Source organism: Triturus cristatus, chromosome 9 (genome assembly GCF_964204655.1).
Source record: "Triturus cristatus chromosome 9, aTriCri1.1, whole genome shotgun sequence".
Classification (NCBI taxonomy): Eukaryota; Metazoa; Chordata; class Amphibia; order Caudata; family Salamandridae; genus Triturus; species Triturus cristatus.
Window position 1 is genome coordinate 1,130,264,856 of NC_140592.1, and position 22,935 is coordinate 1,130,287,790.

Below are 22,935 nucleotides of genomic sequence, written 5' to 3' on the forward strand. Positions count from 1 at the left end.
GGTCCACTAGGCCATTCGACAGGACATAAAGGAGAGGTAGATATACGCCAGTGTTTGTCAGAGCACAAACATTCTGGACATTTATCAACAAATGACCTAACTTGACTGTCTATACCTGGCCACCAATACACATCTTTAATTTTCCTTACTGTACTGGAAATCCCTAAATGTCCATCATGAGCCAGAACTATGATTTTACTCCTTAAACACTCAGGTGGTACTATTTTGTCATCTCTTAGTAGAATATCATTGACAATGGAAAGTTCATGCGCAACTTGCGAGAAGCATTTATCTTGCATGGATAAACTCCTATCACATGGCCATCCCTGAACCAAAAATTTCTTCACTCTTTCCAGGCAAGAATCTTTCCGTGCACACTCAATCCATTCCTCTTCCGATAATTTACTCATTTGTGTAATATCATTAATGCTAAAAACAACATCAGAATCACTATTGCTGTTAAAATCCGTGACTTCATATTCTAACGGAATCCTAGACAGACAGTCAGCCCTGACATTTCTATCACCCGGAATGTATTTAATATCAAAGTGAAATTCTTGTAGCCTAGCAAGTAATCTGATCAAACGAGTGGAGGCTTTGTTCGAATTACTATCACCTAACATGTATATCAATGGCTTATGATCTGTGAAAAGTTGAAATCTTGAACCCCAGATGTACATTTTAAACTTTCTACAGCCCAACAACATGCTAGAGCTTCACGCTCTATAGAGCTGTAATTTGATTCAGCACTATTTAAAGATCTTGAAGCGAATGCTATGGTGAACTCCTTGCCCTCAACTATCTGGCTTAAGATTGCCCTTAGGCCTTTTGAACTAGCATTTACAGTGACTACACAACTATGACCGTGAGAAAAAGCCCTAATGGCTGGTGCTTCCAAAATTAATTTTTTGACTTTATCAAAGGACACTTGAGTTTCCTCAGACCAGATAAACTTTGCATTTTTCTTTAACAAATCTCTCAGAGGTTGTACAATGACCGCATAACTTTGCACAAAACGAGCATAATATTCGCTCAGTCCTAAAAAAGCTCTCAATGCATCCTTGTCGTGTGGTCTTGGAACTTCCTTGATGGCGTTAACTAGAGATAATTTAGGTTTAATACCATCTGCGGAAATATTATGCCCCAGGTAGTCCACATCTTGAGTAACAAATTTACACTTGTTTTTGTTAATAGTCATACCAGCCTCTTCCAGTTTATGTAAGACTTTGTCAAGTAGTACATAATGTGATTCAAGTGTAGATGTGTGAATTAAAATATCGTCCTGAAAAGCCTGAATCCCTTCTATTCCAGAAAACAATTTATCCATCAGACGTTGAAATACACTAGCAGCCGATGCTAACCCAAACGGCATACGTTTGTACATAAAAACCCCAAAAGGTGTAACAAATGTGGTTAGTGATTGAGATTCTATAGACAATGGAATTTGATGATAAGCAGACTGAATTTGATGAAACTTCACTCAGCCTCTGCAAGCAGTAGTCCGTGGCCGCCACAAGGCTTGCAATAAGCATTCAGGGTCTATTATCCATTGTCCCTTACCTCCTGACTGCCGGGTGACGCCCTGTGGGACTGCCGGTCTTTGTTGGGCTTCGCTCCGCACCGCTTCGGTGGACTACCAGCCAGCTGACTGACCAGCCGGGCTTGGCTCCGCCGGTCCTAGACTACGTTACCCAGGATCCCCTTGGCCCAGGTGACTGCTACAGAGCGCGCCAGGAGGCGCATAAAGCCCCGTCCGGGGCCGAGTCCAGTGTGTCCCTTACCTCCTGACTGCCGGGTGACGCCCTGTGGGACTGCCGGTCTTTGTTGGGCTTCACTCCGCACTGCTTCGGTGGACTACCAGCCAGCTGACTGACCGGCCGGGCTTGGCTCCGCCGGTCCTAGACTACGTTACCCAGGATCCCCTTGGCCCAGGTGACTGCTACAGAGCGCGCCAGGAGGCGCATAAAGCCCCGTCCGGTCCCTCGTCCTGCGAGGACACGCGCGGGACGCTCCGGGCTAAGCCCGGGCAAAGGGCGGGCTGTCGTGTGGCCGTCAGGGGGCCGGTAGAGGCCAGGCCGGGCATCCCCCCCAACATTTCGCCCACATCATGAAGGTACTGTGACCCCACTACTACAATATAGAAAGTATCATTGCGGCTCCAGCGGCGAACAAGTAGTGACTGCTCTAAATTACAACAGGACAAAGAACTTATTAGCAAAAGTGCCGAAAGTATATTTAGCTGTCTATTTTGCTACCCTCTGGCATTATAATTTAATGTCTAAAAGAAAGTCTATGGAGGGTGGCGGGGGCAGTTCAAATAAAAAGGGGAAAAAGATTAAGAAAGTTAATCATGCAGCTAGCAATTGTGTATTGGAAAGGATTGAAATAATAGTAAATGATTGCCAAGAGATGCTGGAGGAATCCAGGGTACCACCAGATGCAGCATTAGCATTAGCGGGTGAACCCATAGGTAGCAGCCAAAACCATAAGATCCCAACAATGTTTAGAAGTGTTAAACAAGTAACTTCCAAAGCCATTTCCCGTACTAATCCAATTGGGCAGTCTGAGCTCTGTACGGAAGTAAATCTGAATCCCTCGAAAACATTACCCGCCATTGAAATCCATTCGTCTATAAGTTCAGTTACCCCCGAACTTCTATGTTCAAATAGATTCGCGATTCTGGAGGGTCTAGACGAGGAGGCATTATCACCTGCATCCTTGGAATGTGGAAAAAATGGTTTGGTTGATAACAAAGCAGTACAGACATACAATATGCAGGGAGAGATTCTTGAACGAAAATTGACCAATTATTAAAAGAGGTAGAATCCTTGAAAAAAATAGTGGTGGAACTAAACAAGAGGGTTCCATTAACATCTATGCCCATTGACCCGTTATGTCATCCTGCAAACGAAACACCACTAGCCCCCTTGATAGCAGTCCAGCATAATTTATCGTTAACACCACATGGGGGGACCCATTCAGTTTGTAATAGGAATGAGCCAACACAAAAGTTACTGGCTTCTGCCAGTGGTAGTAGAGGTCTATACACGGACATTGTCAAAAGCTCAAAAATCTCAAAAGATCACCCGAATATTCTCAACACTTTAAATTCTGCTGGTCCTCCGAGATTAAGTTATCAGGAGGTCCATGCTTATTCCCAAGCCAATACCGCATCCAATACAACCTCTGGCCGCCCACTGTATAATGCGGAAACAGTTTACATGGTTAAAGTCCCTAAACTTTCCAATACCCAAGGCCATGAAAATGGAGAATCCTTAAAGAATAAAACCATACACTGGATAAGGCACGTCAGAGGAAGTAGGTCAATAATACGAGAAGATATTATTAGAGAAAGAAGACTCTCGTTCCATACCAGCCAATTTGATTGTATTGAGCTCCTATTCACTAACACTAAATTAGCTGAGAATTTGTTGGTTTTGGAATTCCGTACATCCTCATCAGATTATTCTTCCATACAGATCAGGCGCTCACCGCTCTGGCCTTTCCCAGGGCGGGAGCCTCAGGGCAGAGTAGGGACCCAGAGAGAAGAGTCAAACCTAAACAGGGTGGATTGACTGGATCAAGAATTGCCACGGGGACGCACTAGAGATATAGGCTTAACCCATTCTGACCCTATCAAAGTGCCTATATCAACCCCTCCTGAGTCTTTATCCCCTCTAGAGTCTTTAGTTCCTCGAGAGATATCTCCAACTAACTGCCCTAATTCCTTGGAAGACCTTGGGTATCAGGCGAGCACAAAATCCCCTCCTTCCCCAGCAACTTTAAATATTGTCTCTTGGAATATCGCAGGGCTCCCGAAAAAACTTTTAATTCCAGAATGGCAGGAATTTATTGGTACTTTTGATGTCTGCCTATTCCAGGAAACATGGAGCTTAACCCCCCTTTACAAAACAGGCTACGCCACCTATTACAAACCAGCTATAAGCCTAGGGAAGGGCCGACCATCAGGGGGGCTACTAGTGTGGGTTAATATAACACACAATTGGACAGTGAAAGCCCACACTGGTGGCTCCCCTGATCTTTTACATCTAACTATTAAAGGTCCATCAGGGGGACCAACACTAGAGCTATTTAACATCTATGCCAGAGGTACTGTGGGTGGACAGACATCCCAGACAGTATCTGATCTGGAATGTGAAATATCCCATATTGACCCCCATTCTAACATCATTGTATGCGGGGATCTTAACTGCACATTCGAACCCCTATGTTCTGAAGATCTAATGGGAACCACTGAGGAAGATCTTAGATGAGGCATTCCGCCTCTCGAGTTGCCTCCCATTAAGAAATGGTCGCAAAGGGCAATTCAAATGAATGCTCTTACTCAAGAATTCAATTTGAGAGCAGTGAATGGCAGGTCTAGATCTGATATGGGTGGAGCATACACATATAATAGGTTAACTACCCCGTCCCGTATTGATTATATTCTTATTGATATTCACTTCTGGGGGAACGTTGTGGATATGACCGTGAAAAATACTATGGACAGCGACCATAATCCACTCTGTTTGCAAATTAATGATGTCTGGTCGACCCCGGAGTGTGAGATCAACAAACCACCCCTGATGTCAACTAAAGAGGTAATGCTGGCAGGTTGTAATAGACGGCTTAAATGGCATGGGGTTTCACAACATGAGAGCAATCTGGAAAGTATTAAGGAAATACTGGTGGGGAAAAATGAGGAGCTTGCTGAGGTTCACAACAAAGTGGGAGACCTTCAATTTGTATCCTCACTCTACCGAGATACTATAAGAAAGATAGGAAAATTCTTTACTCTAGAAGGGAAACTACCCTGCAAAGGGGCCCCAATGAAAGGATCGAATCTATGGTATTCCAAAGCCTGTAGAGAAAAACGAGTGGCATTATCAAAAGCTTTAAAGAAACAAGATAGTAGTATGATTAAAAGAGCAAGACAGGAATACACTAGATCCTTGCTAGTCGCTAAACGGGAATGGGAGGAAATATATTGGCAGGAGCTTAAAGAGGCATCACTGAAAAGAGATTCCACTTTATTCTGGGACCTCATAAATAGAGCAAAGAGGGGCAAAACGGAAACCATCCCCAATCATATAACAGAGCGGCAATGGCAAGACCATTTCTCTGTTATATACGCGGGAGAGGATGCCTCCCCAGCCTCTGAGCAAGAGCATAATTTGACTCCTGCCGTAATCTTTCCACCCGATGTTACTTTTGAGATCCAGGAAGTGACTTTGGAAATGAAAAGTATTGCACCGGGCAAAGCGGCGGGCCCAGACGGCCTTCCAGGAGATTTGCTTTTGCATGATCCATCACCCTGGGCATCGTTTATTTCCGCCATAATGAATGCTATAGTTAGGGGTTCCACAGTACCAGAGTCCTGGAAAGCCGCAGTAGTGATTCCAATATATAAAAAGGGCAACAAAGAGGACCCTGCCAACTACAGACCTATTAGTCTAATAGATGTGATCCAGAAGGTGGTTGGCAGGGTCCTTCTCATGAGATTGAAGCTGTGGATTGAGAACATGAATATTTTATCCCATCTTCAAGCAGGTTTTAGACAAAAGGTAGGCACAATGGATCAAGTTTTTAGATTTTATATGATTTATTGGAAAGTGGTAGTTTTAGGAAAAGGCACTTTATATTTGGCTTTCATAGATCTTAAGTCTGCGTTTGACCTGATCCCGCGCCAAAGGCTATGGCAGGTTTTATCTGAATTAGGTGTTCCCCCAGAGATTCTCGCCTTTTTAATGCTTTTACATGAGGATAATCACGCCAAGAATAGATGGGGTGTTCAGGGACAGCTCACAGAAGGTGTCACGGTGAACAGGGGGGTCCGCCAGGGCTGTGTATTAGCCCCCACCCTGTTTTCCTTATACATCAATGGGGTGGTGGATCTTCTTAGAGAGGACCCAGCTGATGTTCAAGCCCTAGCTGGTGAAAAAATCCCTACCATCCTGTTCGCCGATGACACTCTTCTGATCTCAAAATCCCCAGGTGGCCTGCAAAAGATCTTAAATAGGTTTAGCACTTTTTGTAGGTCTTATGGCTTGATTATAAATACTGAGAAAACCAAATTAATGGTAATTAACCCTACAAGACGTTTTAGAAATGTTTTTACTTTGGATGGCAACCCGCTAGATATTGTGGACTCCTTTGATTATTTGGGTGTCCGGATTGCAAAGGGGATGAAGTGGAGCTCTCACTTAACTAAGATGCTCTTATGCCACAAGAGGGCTTCTGGTGCCATCATTAGAGAACAACATCTCTCTACGAGTAGACCAGTGGCCCCAGCCCTTGTGGTATATGAGGCAAAAGCACTATCTTGCTCAATGTATGGAGCTGAAATTTGGGGCTATGAAAACATCCCTGAGCTAGTTAAGTCTGAGAATAAGTTTATGGGGGACCTTATCTCTCTTCCCACATCAACCCCATTAAAACCATTGTTCTATGATTTGGGTAGACATTCTATCCAAGACATCGTACGACTTCGCCCTTTACTATTCTGGGCAAGACTACGAAGGACACCGGAGCTCGCTAAGTATGCTGCAGCCCTAAGTGAACTTACATTAGCTGATACTGGGAACAAGATAAAATGGATCACTAATGTAAGACAATTGTTGAGAGAAATAGGATATGCAGACTGTTGGGAATCCCAGTTACCTCCCCCAAAATTGGATCTTAAGAAGGCCTATTGGAGATGGGTCAAAGAGAGAGAGTTAAGGAATCCTAATGTGGGGAAGCTGACTGAGTCTTATTTTGAGCACAAGACACTTTGTAAATTGAAACCATACCTTGATTTTATCCAGATTCCATTAGATAGGTCATTGTAGATAAGATTCAGACTAGGAACCTTACCACTTAACTCCGTTACGGCTGGTTGGAAGGGTCACATACACACATTAACTGGTTGTCCAAGTTGTGCATCCCCGAAGGAGTCTATTCCTCACTTTCTCTTTGCCTGTCATACCTATGGAAGAGCGAGATCCAAGTGGCTGAGACCAATTTGTAGAATCCTGGGCTCTAGAGATTATGCAACTGTGTTACGTATTTTAAAAACAGATACATCATCTCTTTTTGTGGTATGTGGACTGGCAAAGTACCTGGGATGTGCTTGGCTGTTGAGGGGAAAAAAACTCGCCACACTTGTGCACTGAAATGTTGTCGAGGCTTGGCTGCACAACCCTTTTTATCCTTCTTCTACCAATCTTCTTATAATGAATTTCCTGTTTTTATTGTATATATTATGTTATTATATCATGTGATGTAGTGTATTTTAGCCATAATCATGATAGTTGATCCTTTTTAACTTTTATTGTATGTTGTGCTTTTATGATATTTTTTATCGAATAAAGCTATACCTACCTACCTGATAAGCAGACTTTAGATCAATCGTGCTAAAACATTTGCTACCACCTAGATTTGCCAACATCTCTTGAATCCTGGGAAGGGGATGGCAATCCACAACAATATTGCGATTTAGGACTCTCAAATCTGCACATAAGCGGATCTCGCCAGAACTTTTGCGAGCCACTACAGCGGCAGAAACCCATTCCGATGATTCAATAGGCATTATGATGTCCTGTGCACATAAATCATTCAGAGATTTCCTAAAATCCTCCCTAGCAGACAAAGGAACAGGTCTGCATTTTTGAACAATAGGAACCGCATTCCTCTTAAGTTTGATAGTGTGATAGAAGTTTTTAACTAAACCTATCTTATCTGAGAACACGCTAGGATATTTTGATACAATATTGTTTACCTCACCTTCAAGATCACCCATATGTACAATCGTTGAGATAGGTAGATCACCTAACGTAACGGGTTCTACATGTCCAGGTCTTACAATGATACCTAGATCTGCTTGATCCTGCCACCCTAGAATGTCTCTGCCGTTCAAAGCAACATAAATCTTTGTGTAAATCTCCCTACCTTTAAATGTAATGGAATCAGAAAAATATCCTCTCATGGTAATATGGAACCCCCCAAATGCTTTAGGGTTTACATCTGTAGGTTTAAGCAAAACTTTGGACCAAAATCTACTAAACGTTTTCTCATCTAAAATAGTAATGGGCGATCCAGAATCGGCCATGACATTCACATCAACAGCACCAATGGCCACACTACATAAAGGGCCTTTGCATCTTCTTAAATCACTCCGCAAAGTATTTATCTCAATAGTGGATAACATATTGTTCATGGCACTGCAAAGCTGCTCTTGTTCAATGTTTACACTATTAATCTTACTTTTTTGTTTAGTAAATCTGCATACCGTGTAAAAATGCCCAATCTTCTTACATGTATTACACCTTTTCCCTTGTGCAGGACAATTAGCAAAATTCACCATATGATACTTTGAACCACATCTATAACATGAACCCTTTTTTCCTGATGAACTATTAATTTTTACTTTTGTGGAGACTGCACTTATACTTGTTTCATCGTTGTTGGAACTAGTATCAACCTGCATTACCTTAGAATCTAATTTACTGGTGGGATCTTGTGTCAAAATTTTAGACGAGACTACAGATCGTTCAATGCTTCTAGCAATGTCCATAACCTCATTCAAAGAAGGATTCTTACATGTTAAAATACGTTCCTGTATTTTCTTATTATGACAATTAAACACTAACTGGTCCCGCAAATATGTATCCAATTGAGATGCAAATTGACACTTCGCCGCTAGAACACGTAACACGGCTAAATAATCCTCAATGGATTCTTCTTGTGTTTGTTTACGCTTAAAAAATAAGTGACGTTCCACCATAACAGACGGTTCATCTACATACTGTTTACCCAACCTAGCTAAAGCTTCTTCATACACATTCCAACCATCATCACGAGATGGGGATGGTACTACGGGTAAGTTACAAAAACATCTTGCCCAGCATTACCTAGATGGTTAAACAACAGTGCTTTTTTCCTCCCAGCAGAATATTTTGTTGCATCGATAGCTTCTAAATAATTGTCAAAAATTCTAAACCATCTATGCCATGGCATAAGTGGTTTACCTGGATTAGGAAGAAAAGGTGGTGGCTGCATCACATTGTTAGATGAGGACGACATGTTTTACAATTTAATTCCTTGAAAAGTATAATATACTTGAATACACAATCAAATTAATGTTCCAAAAAGAAAAAAATACAGGTTATTGTTAATAAACCACATAAGAATTACATTTAACTGTAATCCGGTAAGTAAGAACATAGACATTAAACAAGGAATGAAAATTGAAACAATACTCCATAAAATTGAGAATCATACGTAAGTCCAAATTCACTATGCAATTGTCATGGCCCAACAGAGGGGGCGCCGTAGAGCAGGCACGGTATGAGCATGAATCGGAAGGGCTTTGGAACTACCGTCCCCAAGATGCAATGGGGTAGATCTGCCATCCCTATAAAAACCCCTCCCCCACGAAATCAGGTGCTTGTCACTCAAGTACCAGATACCTGAAGAGAAGCTACGTATTTCCATGCTCCCAGGCGGAGATACCCGTTTAAACCCTACCAGACGAAGAAACCCGTGAAGTTCCTCAGCGCGGAAGCACCGCGACGCTCGCAGCGTTCCCCAGCCGTTACGGGCTGGAAACTAGTTCAAGGAGTCCTGGCGGGACCAACCTTCGCAACACCTCCTTGCCTCCAGGAACCGCCTCGAACTCTTCGCGCGGACGAAGAGCGCTACACCAACCCTGCATTCCCCCTTCCTTCGTAAACCCTACCATTTCCTTACTACAGAAGAAGGGCGGGAGCTGAGAACTCTTCCCGACGAGCCTACCCACCGCGTTGCACTTCCACCGCAACCGCGGGGATTCCAGGCTCCTGGGAGGACTACAAGACCCAGGTGTCCCTGCGTTCAGTCGCGTAGGAACAATTCCTTTTCGACCCAGCTCCCTGTGTCCCGTCTCCCCTTCCGTTGTCGGAATACCTTCACCGTGATTCATACTAGACATTGCGCTTATGATAGCGCTGGACATTCGTGAAACCCTGCCTACATATTCTTGGTGCGCTTATGATAGCGCTGGATTTCAGCTTGAATCAGACGTCGTAGAAGCGGCGCAGACCTGCACGCGACAAGAGGATAAGTATCCTTTACCTCTATTTCCGAGACTGTGAGATTTACTTCAAGATATTAGAGGTATTATTGTTTGGTGAACTCGCCTGTAGCTACGACCTCTGCCTTGTCATTACCTCTAGTAAGTGCCAACCTGTGGAGCGGGAGGGGGTGAGGAAGCGCATGATTGTTTCTGTCTCTGAATGTATGTTCTACTCTCGTTACAGGGCTTAGTGGTACAAACCGACAAGAGAGAGCACCCTTCCCGTCAAGCGGGCCCGAAGTACAGGCGACAACGCTGTTTTTGTTTCCTTTGTCCCCTTTTTTCCCTTCCCCGGTAGGGGTGCCATTTGTGCCGTAATTACGCTACGCGCAGGTGTCACTTCTTAGGGGAGGAGATTAACTAGCATCGTTCCTGCTGTATCCGGCTTTCAGGTCAGTGGTTCTCGTTACATCCCAGACCACGACAGCAATAGGCATTCAGTGTGATATGAAGAACGTTGCTTGAAAACGCTCAATCACCGTTATGAACCTAGAACGGGATATCTTTCCATCAATAAAGCTAGAAAATGCTTTTAATATTGGGTTTTTTTTTCAAGATGGCGGCTTGTGCGTAATTCACGTAGTGACGAATATACGTGGCAGTGACGTGGTGACGAGACGACGCGATGACTGGAAACACCTTTGATGCGCGTCTTCTTCCGTGACACGCGAAGCAGAGAACGATGATGGAAATCAAAAGTCAGCGGGTTGCAACGGTGAACTTGCCGACAAGGTAGGAGGCTTGTTTAGATTCCAAACGAAAAGTATTAGGAGATCCAACACCAGTTTTAAAAAAACGTATCCGTGTCAAAAACTCCCCATACACCATTCCGTCGTTTCTGTTCCCATCTGATATTCGCTCTCACACAGTTATAAAGGAAGTTCAAAAGCCACGATGAGCAAAGTTGTTTCCCCGCCTAAGCACCGAAAGCAGTGAGTTCATACCGGTCTTCCCCAATTTCAAATAGAGGCCAGACTCACGTCAATGCCGCTTGTGGAAAAAATCCTTTGTCTCGTTCAACTCGTTCGTCAATAAACTTTTAAATCTGGTCGGTGGGTTCCTCAAAATTATCCCAATCGTCGCCAATAATTGTAGAAAAGGCCAATCAGGAAGAAATAGGATTCCAAAAAGGTTCGTCTTGTAAGAATAAAAGGTTTATTTCCAGAGGTATACAACCCACGACTTTCCCTTCACAAGACACAAGTAAGAATGATTTCTTACGACTCACATTCTAAACTCTAGAGTCCTAAACTCTACTACATTCTAATATTTAAAGAAACATGTATATTAAATCATAACTACAGTTACTTACATATTACAAAGTGGCAGAGCATGCAGGCAGAATCCTTGCAGAGCCCCCCATTGGCCTGCTCAAACTTCCATCAGAATCCGACCACATAAAGTGGAACCTGGAAACATAAGCATCCCTGGAAAGAGAAACTGAGTGAGCTGGGGGTATGCACCACTCACTAGAGTCTGTGGGTGGCCTCACTCTGGTTCATCAGCCGTGTAGTGTGGACTGTGGGGCTCAGGGGGCTCACAGAATCCGAGGCAGCTCAGTAACACGCTTAAGGGGTTTCACTAACGCATTTTAGTGCTGGTATCTGCATTGCAGCACTAAAATGCATTAGTCACACATAATCACAGCTCCTCCGACTTTGTACGATGAGGATCTGCAATTATAAAAAGAAAAGCCAGTCCGCTTCTCACCTTGCTGTGCTGCTGCCTGCCTCAGGCTGCCAGTGTAGGCAATTTGACTTCGTTAGCCGGCCTAGAGTGGAGCTGCGTTGCTATTGATGACATGAATGTTATCCTCTGTTTAAACACTTTTATTAATAATGTGCACAAGGTTTCATTTAAATAAAACATATGCTAAATGCAAATTTGTAGTAGGTAACCATACTTATATGTTGTAGGCCTGCCCATGAATAAGGAACTGAATTGATAGCCTAACTTGCGATGCCATGTTACGTGAAAAATGATGCATGAGCACTGAAAGGCTTGTTTTCACATTGAATAGTTGGGTGGAAGATGTTTTTCTTCTCTTTGCTGCAGATGCTACAACTTCAGAAGCCTACTGCTATCTAGTGAATAGACACTAGTTTTGTATTAGACAACTGATAGTAAGGGTCTCACTGGGGAAGGTGAAGCAACAGGAAAGATGAGTCATTGCATTTGGACTGCAAGAAACCAATGTAACTTTTCAAGGACAAAGATCTAAAAGTCTATTATGCTCTGGCGAGAAAATGGGGAGTTTGCTTATTCCCTGGAGTTTACCAATATTCTATTAGAGGATGAACAATACGAAAGAAAATAATGTTGCAACATAGTACGCTCAGGCCTCAAATGCCCAGATTATTTTCCCCATTATCTGACAAGAGGCTCGCTCTCGAGTTTCTGATGTCTTCTTTTCAAATGAGGCTGCCTTACTTAGATTTTACTGATCTATCTTCTGATATTTTGAAATGCAAAAACATCCTGCTTGCGCATAGACTTTCAATCTCCCATCAGAGCTTTTCATTGGATTTCTGAACTGACAATTTTTTCTCTCTTCATCCCAAATTAATTTAGATCAGGGAATTTCATTTATGGAGCAAACGCAAGGAGACAATGGACGGGGTGCTGAAACTTTTCAGACACTCACCCCCAGTCACAGATCTAGGTTGAATGCATCATCATTCTTTAGCTCACTTCGCCACCTCAGTTCAGACCCAGCCTCATGCAAATCAGTCTTGACCCAGTGCCTCATGGGAACAATCCAGCTCGAACTGCCAAGCCAGGTCTTCCCTGAACCGGAAAAAAAGCATCCTGGGACCGGTTTCTGGGTAACACCCTTCATCAGCCAGGCTAGCTTGCATCCAGTGGCAATGTGAGCAAGTGTCCCACGTCTGGGCATACCCTGGCAACTTAAGGCGAACAAAGCAAACACAAAGAGATAATGCATGGAGCGCTGAAACTTTTGAGACACTTACCCCCAGTCACAGATCTGGGCTGAATCCATCATCATTCTTTAGCTCACTTCATCACCTCAGTTCAGACCCAGCTATATGCAAATCAGTCTTGACCCGGTGCCTCATGGGAACAGTCCAGCCCTAACTGCCAAGCCAGGTCTTCCCTGAACCGGAAAAAAAGCATCCTGGGACCGGTTTATGGGTAACTCCCTTCATAGGCCAGGCTAGCTTGAATCCAGTGGCAAAGTGAGCAAGGGACCCACGCCTGGGCATACCCTGCCAACTTAGGGAAAACAAAGCAAACACAAGGAGATAATGGACAGAGCGCTGAAGCATTTGAGACACTCACCCCCAGTCACAGATCTGGACTGAATCCACCCTCATTCTTTAGCTCATTTCGCCACCTCAGTTCAGACCCAGCTATATGCAAATCAGTCTTGACGCTGTGCCTCTTGGGAACAGTCCAGCCCGAACTGCCAAGCTCCGTCCAGAGGAGGATCGATCTCAAGGGATGCTATTGGCGCAGGAACCAATCAAAAAGAATACGAGAACCTAAAAATCACTAAGCCCTTAAGCACCCAAGGAGTAAATATACAAGGTAACAACAAGATCAAATGGGGAGCAGACGGCAAATGGACGGGGCCATTCACACTCCACGCACACACGCAATCCTGACAAGTGTAACATCCCACAAGAAAGTCCTAAAACTCTGAGCATCTGCTCCTGGAACACCCATGGGTTAGAAAACCTACCAGGAAACAACAAAGTTATGGATTTCCTCTTAAAATATGATATAATTTTGATGTAAGAAACGTGGCGCATCAAACCCCTGCCAATTTTAGGCTACACGGATTGCCATATACTGGCAGTAAAATCAGCAAGATTTGGCCATCCAAAGGGGGTTTGTCTACTTATCTCTCAACCAAACTGGACTGGTCTATGGAAGAACAACCGACGGACACCAAATGGATCCTTGTAATAAAATTGGATAATCAAAAGACTAACATGACACCAAGAATAATAATTTTTATAAATATCTATATTCATCCAAGAAGAGTGACTAAAGAGGCGCACATGAATAACCTGATTAAATTGATAAAAACAATGCAGATACAATATGACTTTAACACAGATTTATGCAAAAACATCAGGAACCATCATCAAATGGGTAAAAGATTTAGAAGCCAGCTAGAATTTTTAGGTATAAAACATTTGAATGGAAACACCAAAGAGGACTCTCGGCATCAATCACCTTTCTAAGTGGGAACAAGAGCTCAACTATCGACCACATGTTTGTGAGCGAAAATGTAAGGTCTTAGAGGCATAAATTCCAGATTATTCAATGCACGGAAAGTGATCATTTTCCACAATCAATACAATTGGAACACAATTTTGCCCGTCTGATGGTACCAAACGACTTAATTACCACGCCCTTCGTATATAATCTAAAAAGTCTGAGATGGAGAGGAAAAGGGATAGAGAAAGTAATGGCTGAAGTATATCTTCAAGTAGGAACAAAAGAAGAAATTGAGAAGGGAACTGGGAATGCAAGAAAATTGGCTATCAGTAAATGGGGAAAGACTAAAGGCTTGGGTTTCCTTATTAGCCATCTTAATGGAAATATTCCCTTCTTCTTTTTCTTTGTTATAACTTGATGTAACTCTGGGGGAAGGGCACTCATAGGGCTTTCCTACTTGGTAAGTCAGGGGAGGGTTTTCCTGGGGAGTGGGAGGGGTGTTGTTGTCAAGCCCAGGTTGGGGAGCATCAAGGGAAAAAATATCCTAATTTGCCTCAGTGACATTTTAATCTGCAGCCATTGTCCGACTTACTATGAAGTTTGTAGATCATGTCCAAGAAAGTAGCTAAGGAAATAAGAATACTTTCCTGGAATGTCAATGGTTTGCGGGTCAGAGCTAGACGGGAGATAATACTGCAATATCTGAGGGACTGCCGTGCACAAATCATAATTTTGCAGGAGACCCACTTGACAGAGGTTGAGAGTCTAGATTTTTTCAAAGCTAAAAAATGGATCTTCTGCACACTTGTATCAAAGCAGATGGCGGTCACCAAAGGTGTAGCAATCTTAATAAAAAAAAGGGACGGATATTATGGTAGAAGGTAATGTCTCAACTATTTCGGGTAGATGGTTGGTAGCAAAGTTAAAGATCTACGGTCATAAATACACTCTAGTTGGCTACTAATCAGGATGACACAGGCCCCCTTGATGCTCTGTATGCAGAGTTACTGGATTATCCGGATCCAATTATTATGGCAGGAGACTTCAATGCGGTGATCGACAATAAGCTGGATAGATCATCAAATAGTAGAGCTGTAGTCAATCCAAAAATGTCAGCACTGTTACATCATTTGATTAAACAACTGGGCCTGTGCGATATTTGGCGACAAAGAGTGGGCCTCCATAGAAGCTACACATTCCATAATAAGAAATACAAACACCATTCTAGGATTGACTACTTTCTAATTGATAACAGATTAAAGGATTTGGTATCAGATATCCAGCATATAGGCGTACATATTTCAGATCACTCTGCTGTACTACTCTGTATAAATCTGGGCCAGGTAAGGCTCCAATCTAGATGGACATTAGACCGTTCTATCCTGTTGGACCCACAGTCTCTTGATATTTTGAAAAAGGAGACTAGAATTTTTTTATAACAATCTGGGGTCCTCTTCAATGGGAATAGTCTGGGACTCTTATAAGGCCTACTTAAGGGGTAGATTAGGTACTCTTGCAGCTGCTAGAAGAAGACTATACCTTCAAAAGATTTTAGACTTAGAGCAGCAAATTCTGTTGCTCGAGACTGATCTGATCTCTACAGAGAACCCGGGACAGCAGGATACCAGGCTGACTGAAATCGAGTCACGGAAAACATCCCTGTCTGCCATTATTCAAACAAAGGTCATGGAACGCTGGGAGACAAGCCGCTTAGAGCATTTTGAGTATGGGGAGGGTTCCAGTAAGCTACTAGCGTGGAAAGTTAAGAGTGATCAGGTTAAAAATATAATCAAAGAGATCAGTTGCGAGCAAACGGGGGCTCTACTATCAGATAATCAGGCTATTGAATCGGCATTTTTCAAATATTTTGGGGAAGTTTATCAGGAGGATTTAGCTGGGACCCCCGAAGAAGCTGCCAGGTGGTTGGCGCAAGATTCGTGTGTACAGCTACCAATGGAGAAGTCTCAGCGTCTGAAAGTTGAGTTCAGTATAGGGGAAATACAGATAATATTAAGCAAGGGTAAGAAAGGGAAGGCCCCCGGGCCGGATGGTCTTCCCCATGAAGTTTATAGGGCCCTGGAGGACATTCTGGCACCAATTTTGCTACACATGTTTTACAATATTTTTATCTCTGGTCTGGATTTTCCGAACTCATGGAAAGAGGCTACCATTGCTCTAATTTTGAAATCTAGTAAATCCCCCAAAAAGTGCGATTCATCCAGGCCAATATCACTCTTAAATTGTGATTATAAGCTGTTTGCAAAAATTATAGCAGAGAGGCTTAACGGGGTCATTCCTCTGATAGTGCAAAAAGATCAAAAGGGCTTTATCCGTGGTAGAATGCTCAAAGAACTAACATTCAATCTTATTGGAGCAATCGACCTGGCTACCACGTACAATCTCCCTTTAGCGGTTATGGCACTTGACGCCGCTAAAGCGTTTGACCGTGTCAATTGGGTCTTCTTAAAAGCAGTAGTCAAGTCTTTCAATCTTGGCCCAAATTTATCAAAACTTTTGGAGGGAATCTATGCTGCACCCTCTGCTAGAGTTCTTGTTAACGGAGCCCTGTCAGAACCAATACAGATATCAAGGGGAACAAGACAGGGCTGCCCTTTGTCCCCTCTTTTATTCGATCTATATATAGAACCTCTAGCTAGATGGCTCAGGGGCTTTCCAGATATCCTAGCATTCCAGTATAATGGCTGGAGTAAAAAGATTGGGCTACACGCGGACGATATCTTGGTCTTTACTAGCGACATCCACACTGCACTGAAGTCCGTGTTAACAATCACTACGGATTTCGGAAAATTCTCTGGGTATAAGATTAACAAGCAAAAAACTGAGGTGATGACCTGGAATCAAACAGCAGATGGAATAGGATGCACTAAGGATATGAGATATCTAGGGGTAAGGATTACACAGGACATTGCTAAGCTCACGGAAGTAAATTTCGAGATAGTCAAGAAGGAAGTGGTTACCCTGTTGAAGTACTGGGGGCATCTCCCGCTGACTTTGTTTGGTCGGGTCAACCTCATAAAAATGGTAATCCTACCGAAGTTTACTTTCCTTTTTGAGGCTATTCCTTTCCCCTTCTGCAAAGCTTGGTTTTTAAAACTCCAGGGTCAGATCAGCTCTTTCATTTGGGCCTCTAAGGGGCCTAGAATTTCCTGGAAGAAGTTGAGAAGGAGGCTGGAAAAAGGTGGACTAGCGTTACCCGATCTGCTTGTGTTTTCCTGGTCCTTTCTGTTAAAAAACGGCAGGATGCCTTTGGTTACTCCATCTAATTCAGAAATGGGCAGACTCTTTGAGGTTGAGCTGAGAAGTCACAACCTGAGCGGAGGAGGCTTTATGTTTAAGTACGCAGACCCAAAATACTACAAAAAGGTCAGATTAAAAATGTTAAGAGGTATGGCTGAGACATGGTATAGAGTTAGAAGAGCTGTGAAATTGCCATACTTCAGTCATTTCGCTCCTATCTGGGATTCTCCAGGGTCCCCTGATTGGGTCAAAGATGCGTTGGCCACACCATTAAGGGAAGCGGGCATAGTAGTTTGGAATCATCTCTTACACGAAGATCAATTAATCTCTTGGGAAGATTGTAGGCAGAAAACAAATCTAAGAATATCTAGATTTAAATATCTCCAAGTTCTAAGTTGGTTTCAAGCATCCAGGACAAAAATGGGGGTCTATAATGAATTCGAGGAGAAATTGATTTCCAGACAGTCTCCAATCAAGGAAATCGCACTTTGGTACTGGTTCATGGTGGAGATGGAAGATGGAAATTTCAGCCTCCCGAGTCATCTATGGGGGAGATGCTTGCCGTTAGCTACGCTTGAAGATCAATGGCAAGTATCTATGTCTACATTATACAAAATAGTTAAACCTGCATACCTGAGAAGGAACCATCTTTTCACCCTTCACAGGGCTTACTGGTCCCCCCAGAGGTTATCGAAGTTTGGTCGTCGAGGAGATGTGGCGTGTCCAAAATGTGGCAGCATGAAGGAAGACGATCTCCACATGTTTCTACTTTGCCCAAAGATCCAGCCCTTTTGGTGGGCCGTGAGTAAAGCGCTTTCTGATACTCTGAAGATCCAAGTGAAGGTAAGCGCTTTACTAGTTATTTTTGGGCTGTTGGACACTAGAAATTTAAGTAACGAGGACCATGCAAAGTTGATCTTCTATGCGATCCTAATGGCCCGCAGGGAGATCTGCAAGCTGTGGGTATCCCCGATTCCACCAAGTTATCAAGAGTGGCAATCGTCAGTAAAGAATGTGGCAAATCTAGATAGGTCAATTAAGGGCCGATCTAGCCAGGCTTTCTGGGCACCGATTTTACTCTGAATCGATGGAAGTACTTCACTCCTAACCTATCAGTTCTTGGGTCCTATGATTAAGCCCTTCTCTGCCTCGGCTGACAGCACCTTTTCCATTGTGGTAGGTTTCTTCCACTTGGTTCAGGAGTGTTTGGATTTCGGATGGTGGGAGCTATCATTCCAGGGTGTCTTCCGGTGACTCAACCTCTGTTAATCTCATGTCAGCAAATGAGGTGATAGACATTTCGGCTCGTAAGAAAAGCGAAATGATGTGATAGAGGCAAATGAGGACAAAAATAAATAAAAAAATAAATAAAGGAAAGCAAGAGCGCCACATTTCCCACGGGAAGTACATTCCGGCAAACAAACACCAACCCTGGTACAGCACGAAACTGGAAAAGCAAAAACTCCAAATTCTGCGAGAAATTAGAATAGTTGCAATAACAAAGAACTCAATATAAGAAAAGCTGCTGCAAAGCTAAAATAAATCACCACGCACTTATTTGGAACAAACTTCTAGTGGCAAGTCAACATCCTAACGGGAAAGCTTTTTGGCAAGTGATAAACATGCTGACACATGGAAAATCCAGTCATCATACCCTAGGTATCAACGCAGACATGTGGGTGGCCCACGTGCAAGAAATGTACAAAGAATCGGAGTACAAATTGAAAAACAGACAGTTGTGATATTGTAGATGAAAAGAGAAGGGGCTTGTCAACTGCAACGCAGATATCTACAGGAACTCAAGAAAAAACTATCATGAATAAACATCAAAGCAAAGATATCCTTGAACTTACGGATAGAGACAAATTAACAAAAATCATACAGAAATTAAAAACAGAGGGTGCAGCAGGCCCTAATGGTTTACCAAATGCTCTCTTTAAGGGAGAGCCTGCCTACTTTTTAAGGGGCTATTTCTGACAAAGAAAATAAATGCCAGAATCATGGAGGAGAAGCATTTTTCAACCAATCTTTAATGGTGGAATTTAGTCACTGCCCACCAACTATAGACTTATCGCATGAAAAGATGGTGAAGCTAAGCTATACGCTACCTGTCTGCTCGAACATCTTAAAAAATGGTCAGACGACAAGAAACGGATACCTCGGTCTCAAACCGGGTTCAGGGTAGGGGCAGGCACACTAACTAATCTTTCAGCTATAACGCTACTAATTGAAAATGCCAAAGAACAGAACAAACGGATGTTTGCATGCTTTGTGGACCTAAAGTCAGCTTTCGATCGTGTCCCCAAAAACACCTATGGAGAAAACTGGCGACGTTGGGCATTCCAAACAACTTACTGAACGCCATCACTGATACCTGGACTCAGGTGAAAATGGGTGATGGCAGATGTGTAACAAAGAAAATAGGTACCCACGATGGATTAAAACAGGGGTGCGTGTTAGCCCCAAGCCTCTTTAATTTGTATTTATCTGATCTTGAAGAAGCACTTACTGGAGTAAACAGCCATCCACCAACGTTAGCCAAAGAGGAAATCAGGTACCTGCAGTATGCTGATGACATAGTGCTTCTCAGCCAAACTCCAATTGGGCTACAACGAACCATGAGTACACTAGCCAAGTGTATAGATCAGCATGGGTTAGAATTAAATTTATCTAAAACAAAGGTAGTGTGGTTAGCGGATGCCAAATACAAAAAACACGTGTGGTTTTTGGATGGAAATAAAGTCGAGGTCGTTGCCTCATATAAATATCTGGGGTTTAAAATCGAGAGAAAACCGAGTTATAAGCATCAGCTTCTAGCAATGAGGGCTAAAGCCCCAAATCTCATATACAGCTTCAATTTACTAAAAAAGAAATTAAGCTGCCCATCTTACAGCCACCTATTATCCGTTATGTCAGCTCAGTTAATGCCTTCTGTCACATATGGTAGCAGAATTATGAGGGGTCGTGAAATCACAATCATAAATAGCATCCAAACGAAGGTTTATAAAAATGTCTTCCTCATCCAGCAAGCAGCATCACTGGTTCAAGTCCGATTGGAGTTTGGTTTGACCAATCAAATATACCGGAGTAAAAGTGCTTTTATTAAACTATGTGGAAGGCTTAGAGCAGCCACAACCGACTCTATTGAGAATCTGTGCTGTAGAGAAATAGAAGCTCAAAGAGAGAAGAAATTACAAGGTTCCTGTGGCTTTTAATTAGCACAGGTTGTTGAGGATCTTTGCGCTCAACAAATTTGGAACTCAGTTATGGGAAAACAGGCCCTTAACAAAGCATTAAATCTGTCAACAAAATCCTGTCTTACATAACAGTTGAAAACAGCTTATTACGAAGACATCATGCCTGGACGGTGATTAATTCATATGGCACCAGGAAACCTCAGGTTTATTTATCAGCACATTTCTGAACAATTTTAAAGAATTAATTCATGAATCTACGCTTTGGTATGTGGGAAACAAAGGATTTGATCCCCTCCTGGAAAGATCACCACCAAAATCAAGACTGCAAATTGTGCAACTACAAACATGAATCCCTATCACATATTCTCTGTGCATGTCCGAAGTTATTAAAAGAAAAAAAGATACTTTTGAAAGAAATATTCATTAATATCGAACATGCAGTGGACATGTAACCACCTGGTTAGGTGGGTCTTCGATTCCTCTAGTCTGCTGGGGGTCAAATTCATAATTTTGTAACTAAAGTAATTTGGAAGAATTGCAGAAGAAAATCAAATAATTTAATATACAGTTTTATGATGATTATGGTCTCTAAGATGAGGACGGTGTTAGGGTTGCAGCACTTTATGGACAATATAATGAGGTCTTGCTTTTATGAAGTGTAGAATAATGAACGAAGATTTTACTCCTTTTACTAGTGTTTTTTTAATTTTTTTTTTTTTTACACATAGGATGTTTTAAGCAATGTAAATGAAATTATGTAATGGTTTTAAAAGACCGAACATGTGAATAAACTTGACTTGACTTGACTGTCTGCGGTGAGGGCCCCCCACCCCTACTTGAGTGACTAATTGCAGATCTAACTGTGGACTGGAGCCTTGAAATGGCTGTTGATCAAGCGCTACATTGCCTAGGTGAACATGTTGGGGCCCACATGGTGGGGACCTGTGGGACTTTGAGTTGGTGACCAAGGAGCCTGGACACAGCCCCCCACCTGGGGGCCTTGTTGATATGAGCCAGCAAGTCTAAATGGGACGCTGGTGATTCTGCTCTTTCAGGGACTCTGTGCACTGTATTAGTGTTTGCCTTTGGATGCCCCTTGTCTCGGCCCCTCCCACTGGGGGGGTGAGAAGCCTGCGGTGCATTCGATTTTTCAACCAATATGGGTAAGGGCAGGGTACCCCAGGCTCACAGCAGTCAGAAATTGACCCGTATGCAGCTGCTGCGTCCAGGGGAGGCGCCTGGTGGAGGGTGTTGGAGGATTGCAGGAATCGTAGAGCCCAACGGGGGTCCAGAGCCTGGTGGCTATTGAGGTATCGGGAGCTGAGGTGCAGGCGAAGATTGCACTGGATGTACACCTGCTTCGGGCGGATGTTAGTAAGGCGGCGGAAAGGACTGTAGCCACGGAACAACATGTTTCAATACTACAGGAGGAAATGTTGAAACTGCAGGCCACAGTGACAGATCTTGAGTCACAATCTCTGAGACTCGAAGCCTGAGTGGGGGGCCATTCCCACAGATGCAATTTGCGATGTGCGTGATTTCCGGAGAGAGCAGAGGGCACTGCTCTGGAGTTGTCCTTGGAAACATGGATCATATCACAGCTCCAGAATGCTGATCTGTCACAGATCTTTGTAGTGGAACGGGCCCACAGATCGCTGGCCCCGCTGCCCCAGCAGGGAGGTCCCCCGAGAACCATTGTTGCTAAGCTCCTTAACTATAGGGACCGAGAAGCTATCCTGCAATAAGTGCACCGGAAGGGTGATCCCACCTACGGGAATCTGGTCATTCGAATTTTACAAGACTACACGCAAACAGTACAACAGCTGGGGCAAACGTTTGGCATAGTGAAGAAAAAATTGAAAGCAAAGACCTCAAATACATGCTACTTTACCCGGCCAAACATAAAGTGCTACATGAGGGCCACTCACATTTCTTCACAACCCCGAAAGATGTCTGGGTCTGGTTGGAAATCAGACAAGGTGGCTGGATCCCGGCACCAATCCATGAAGGGTCCCTGGAGTGGAGCAAGCGGAATCGACAGAATGGTTCAGGAGCGAGGAGGAGAAGCAGGTGACAGCAGCGCTCCACACCAAGAGCTAAGGTGGTGGTATGTAGGGACAGTACCTTGGAGCAAGAGCAGCGTCGCTTAAAGTGGGAGGAATCCAGGGTACCAGTGGAATCTGCCACCACCGATCCATC

General features: G+C 43.4%; 1 long non-coding RNA gene across 1 annotated transcript in view; it reads left to right on the plus strand.

Moving 5' to 3' along the window:
• LOC146799477 (uncharacterized) overlaps positions 1-22,935 on the plus strand; it is a 76,668-nt gene that overhangs the window by 48,242 nt on the left and 5,491 nt on the right. The window contains exon 2 of the long non-coding RNA XR_014969277.1: positions 10,650-10,825. This is a non-coding gene — a long non-coding RNA (uncharacterized LOC146799477). The remainder of the gene's footprint in view (positions 1-10,649; positions 10,826-22,935) is intronic.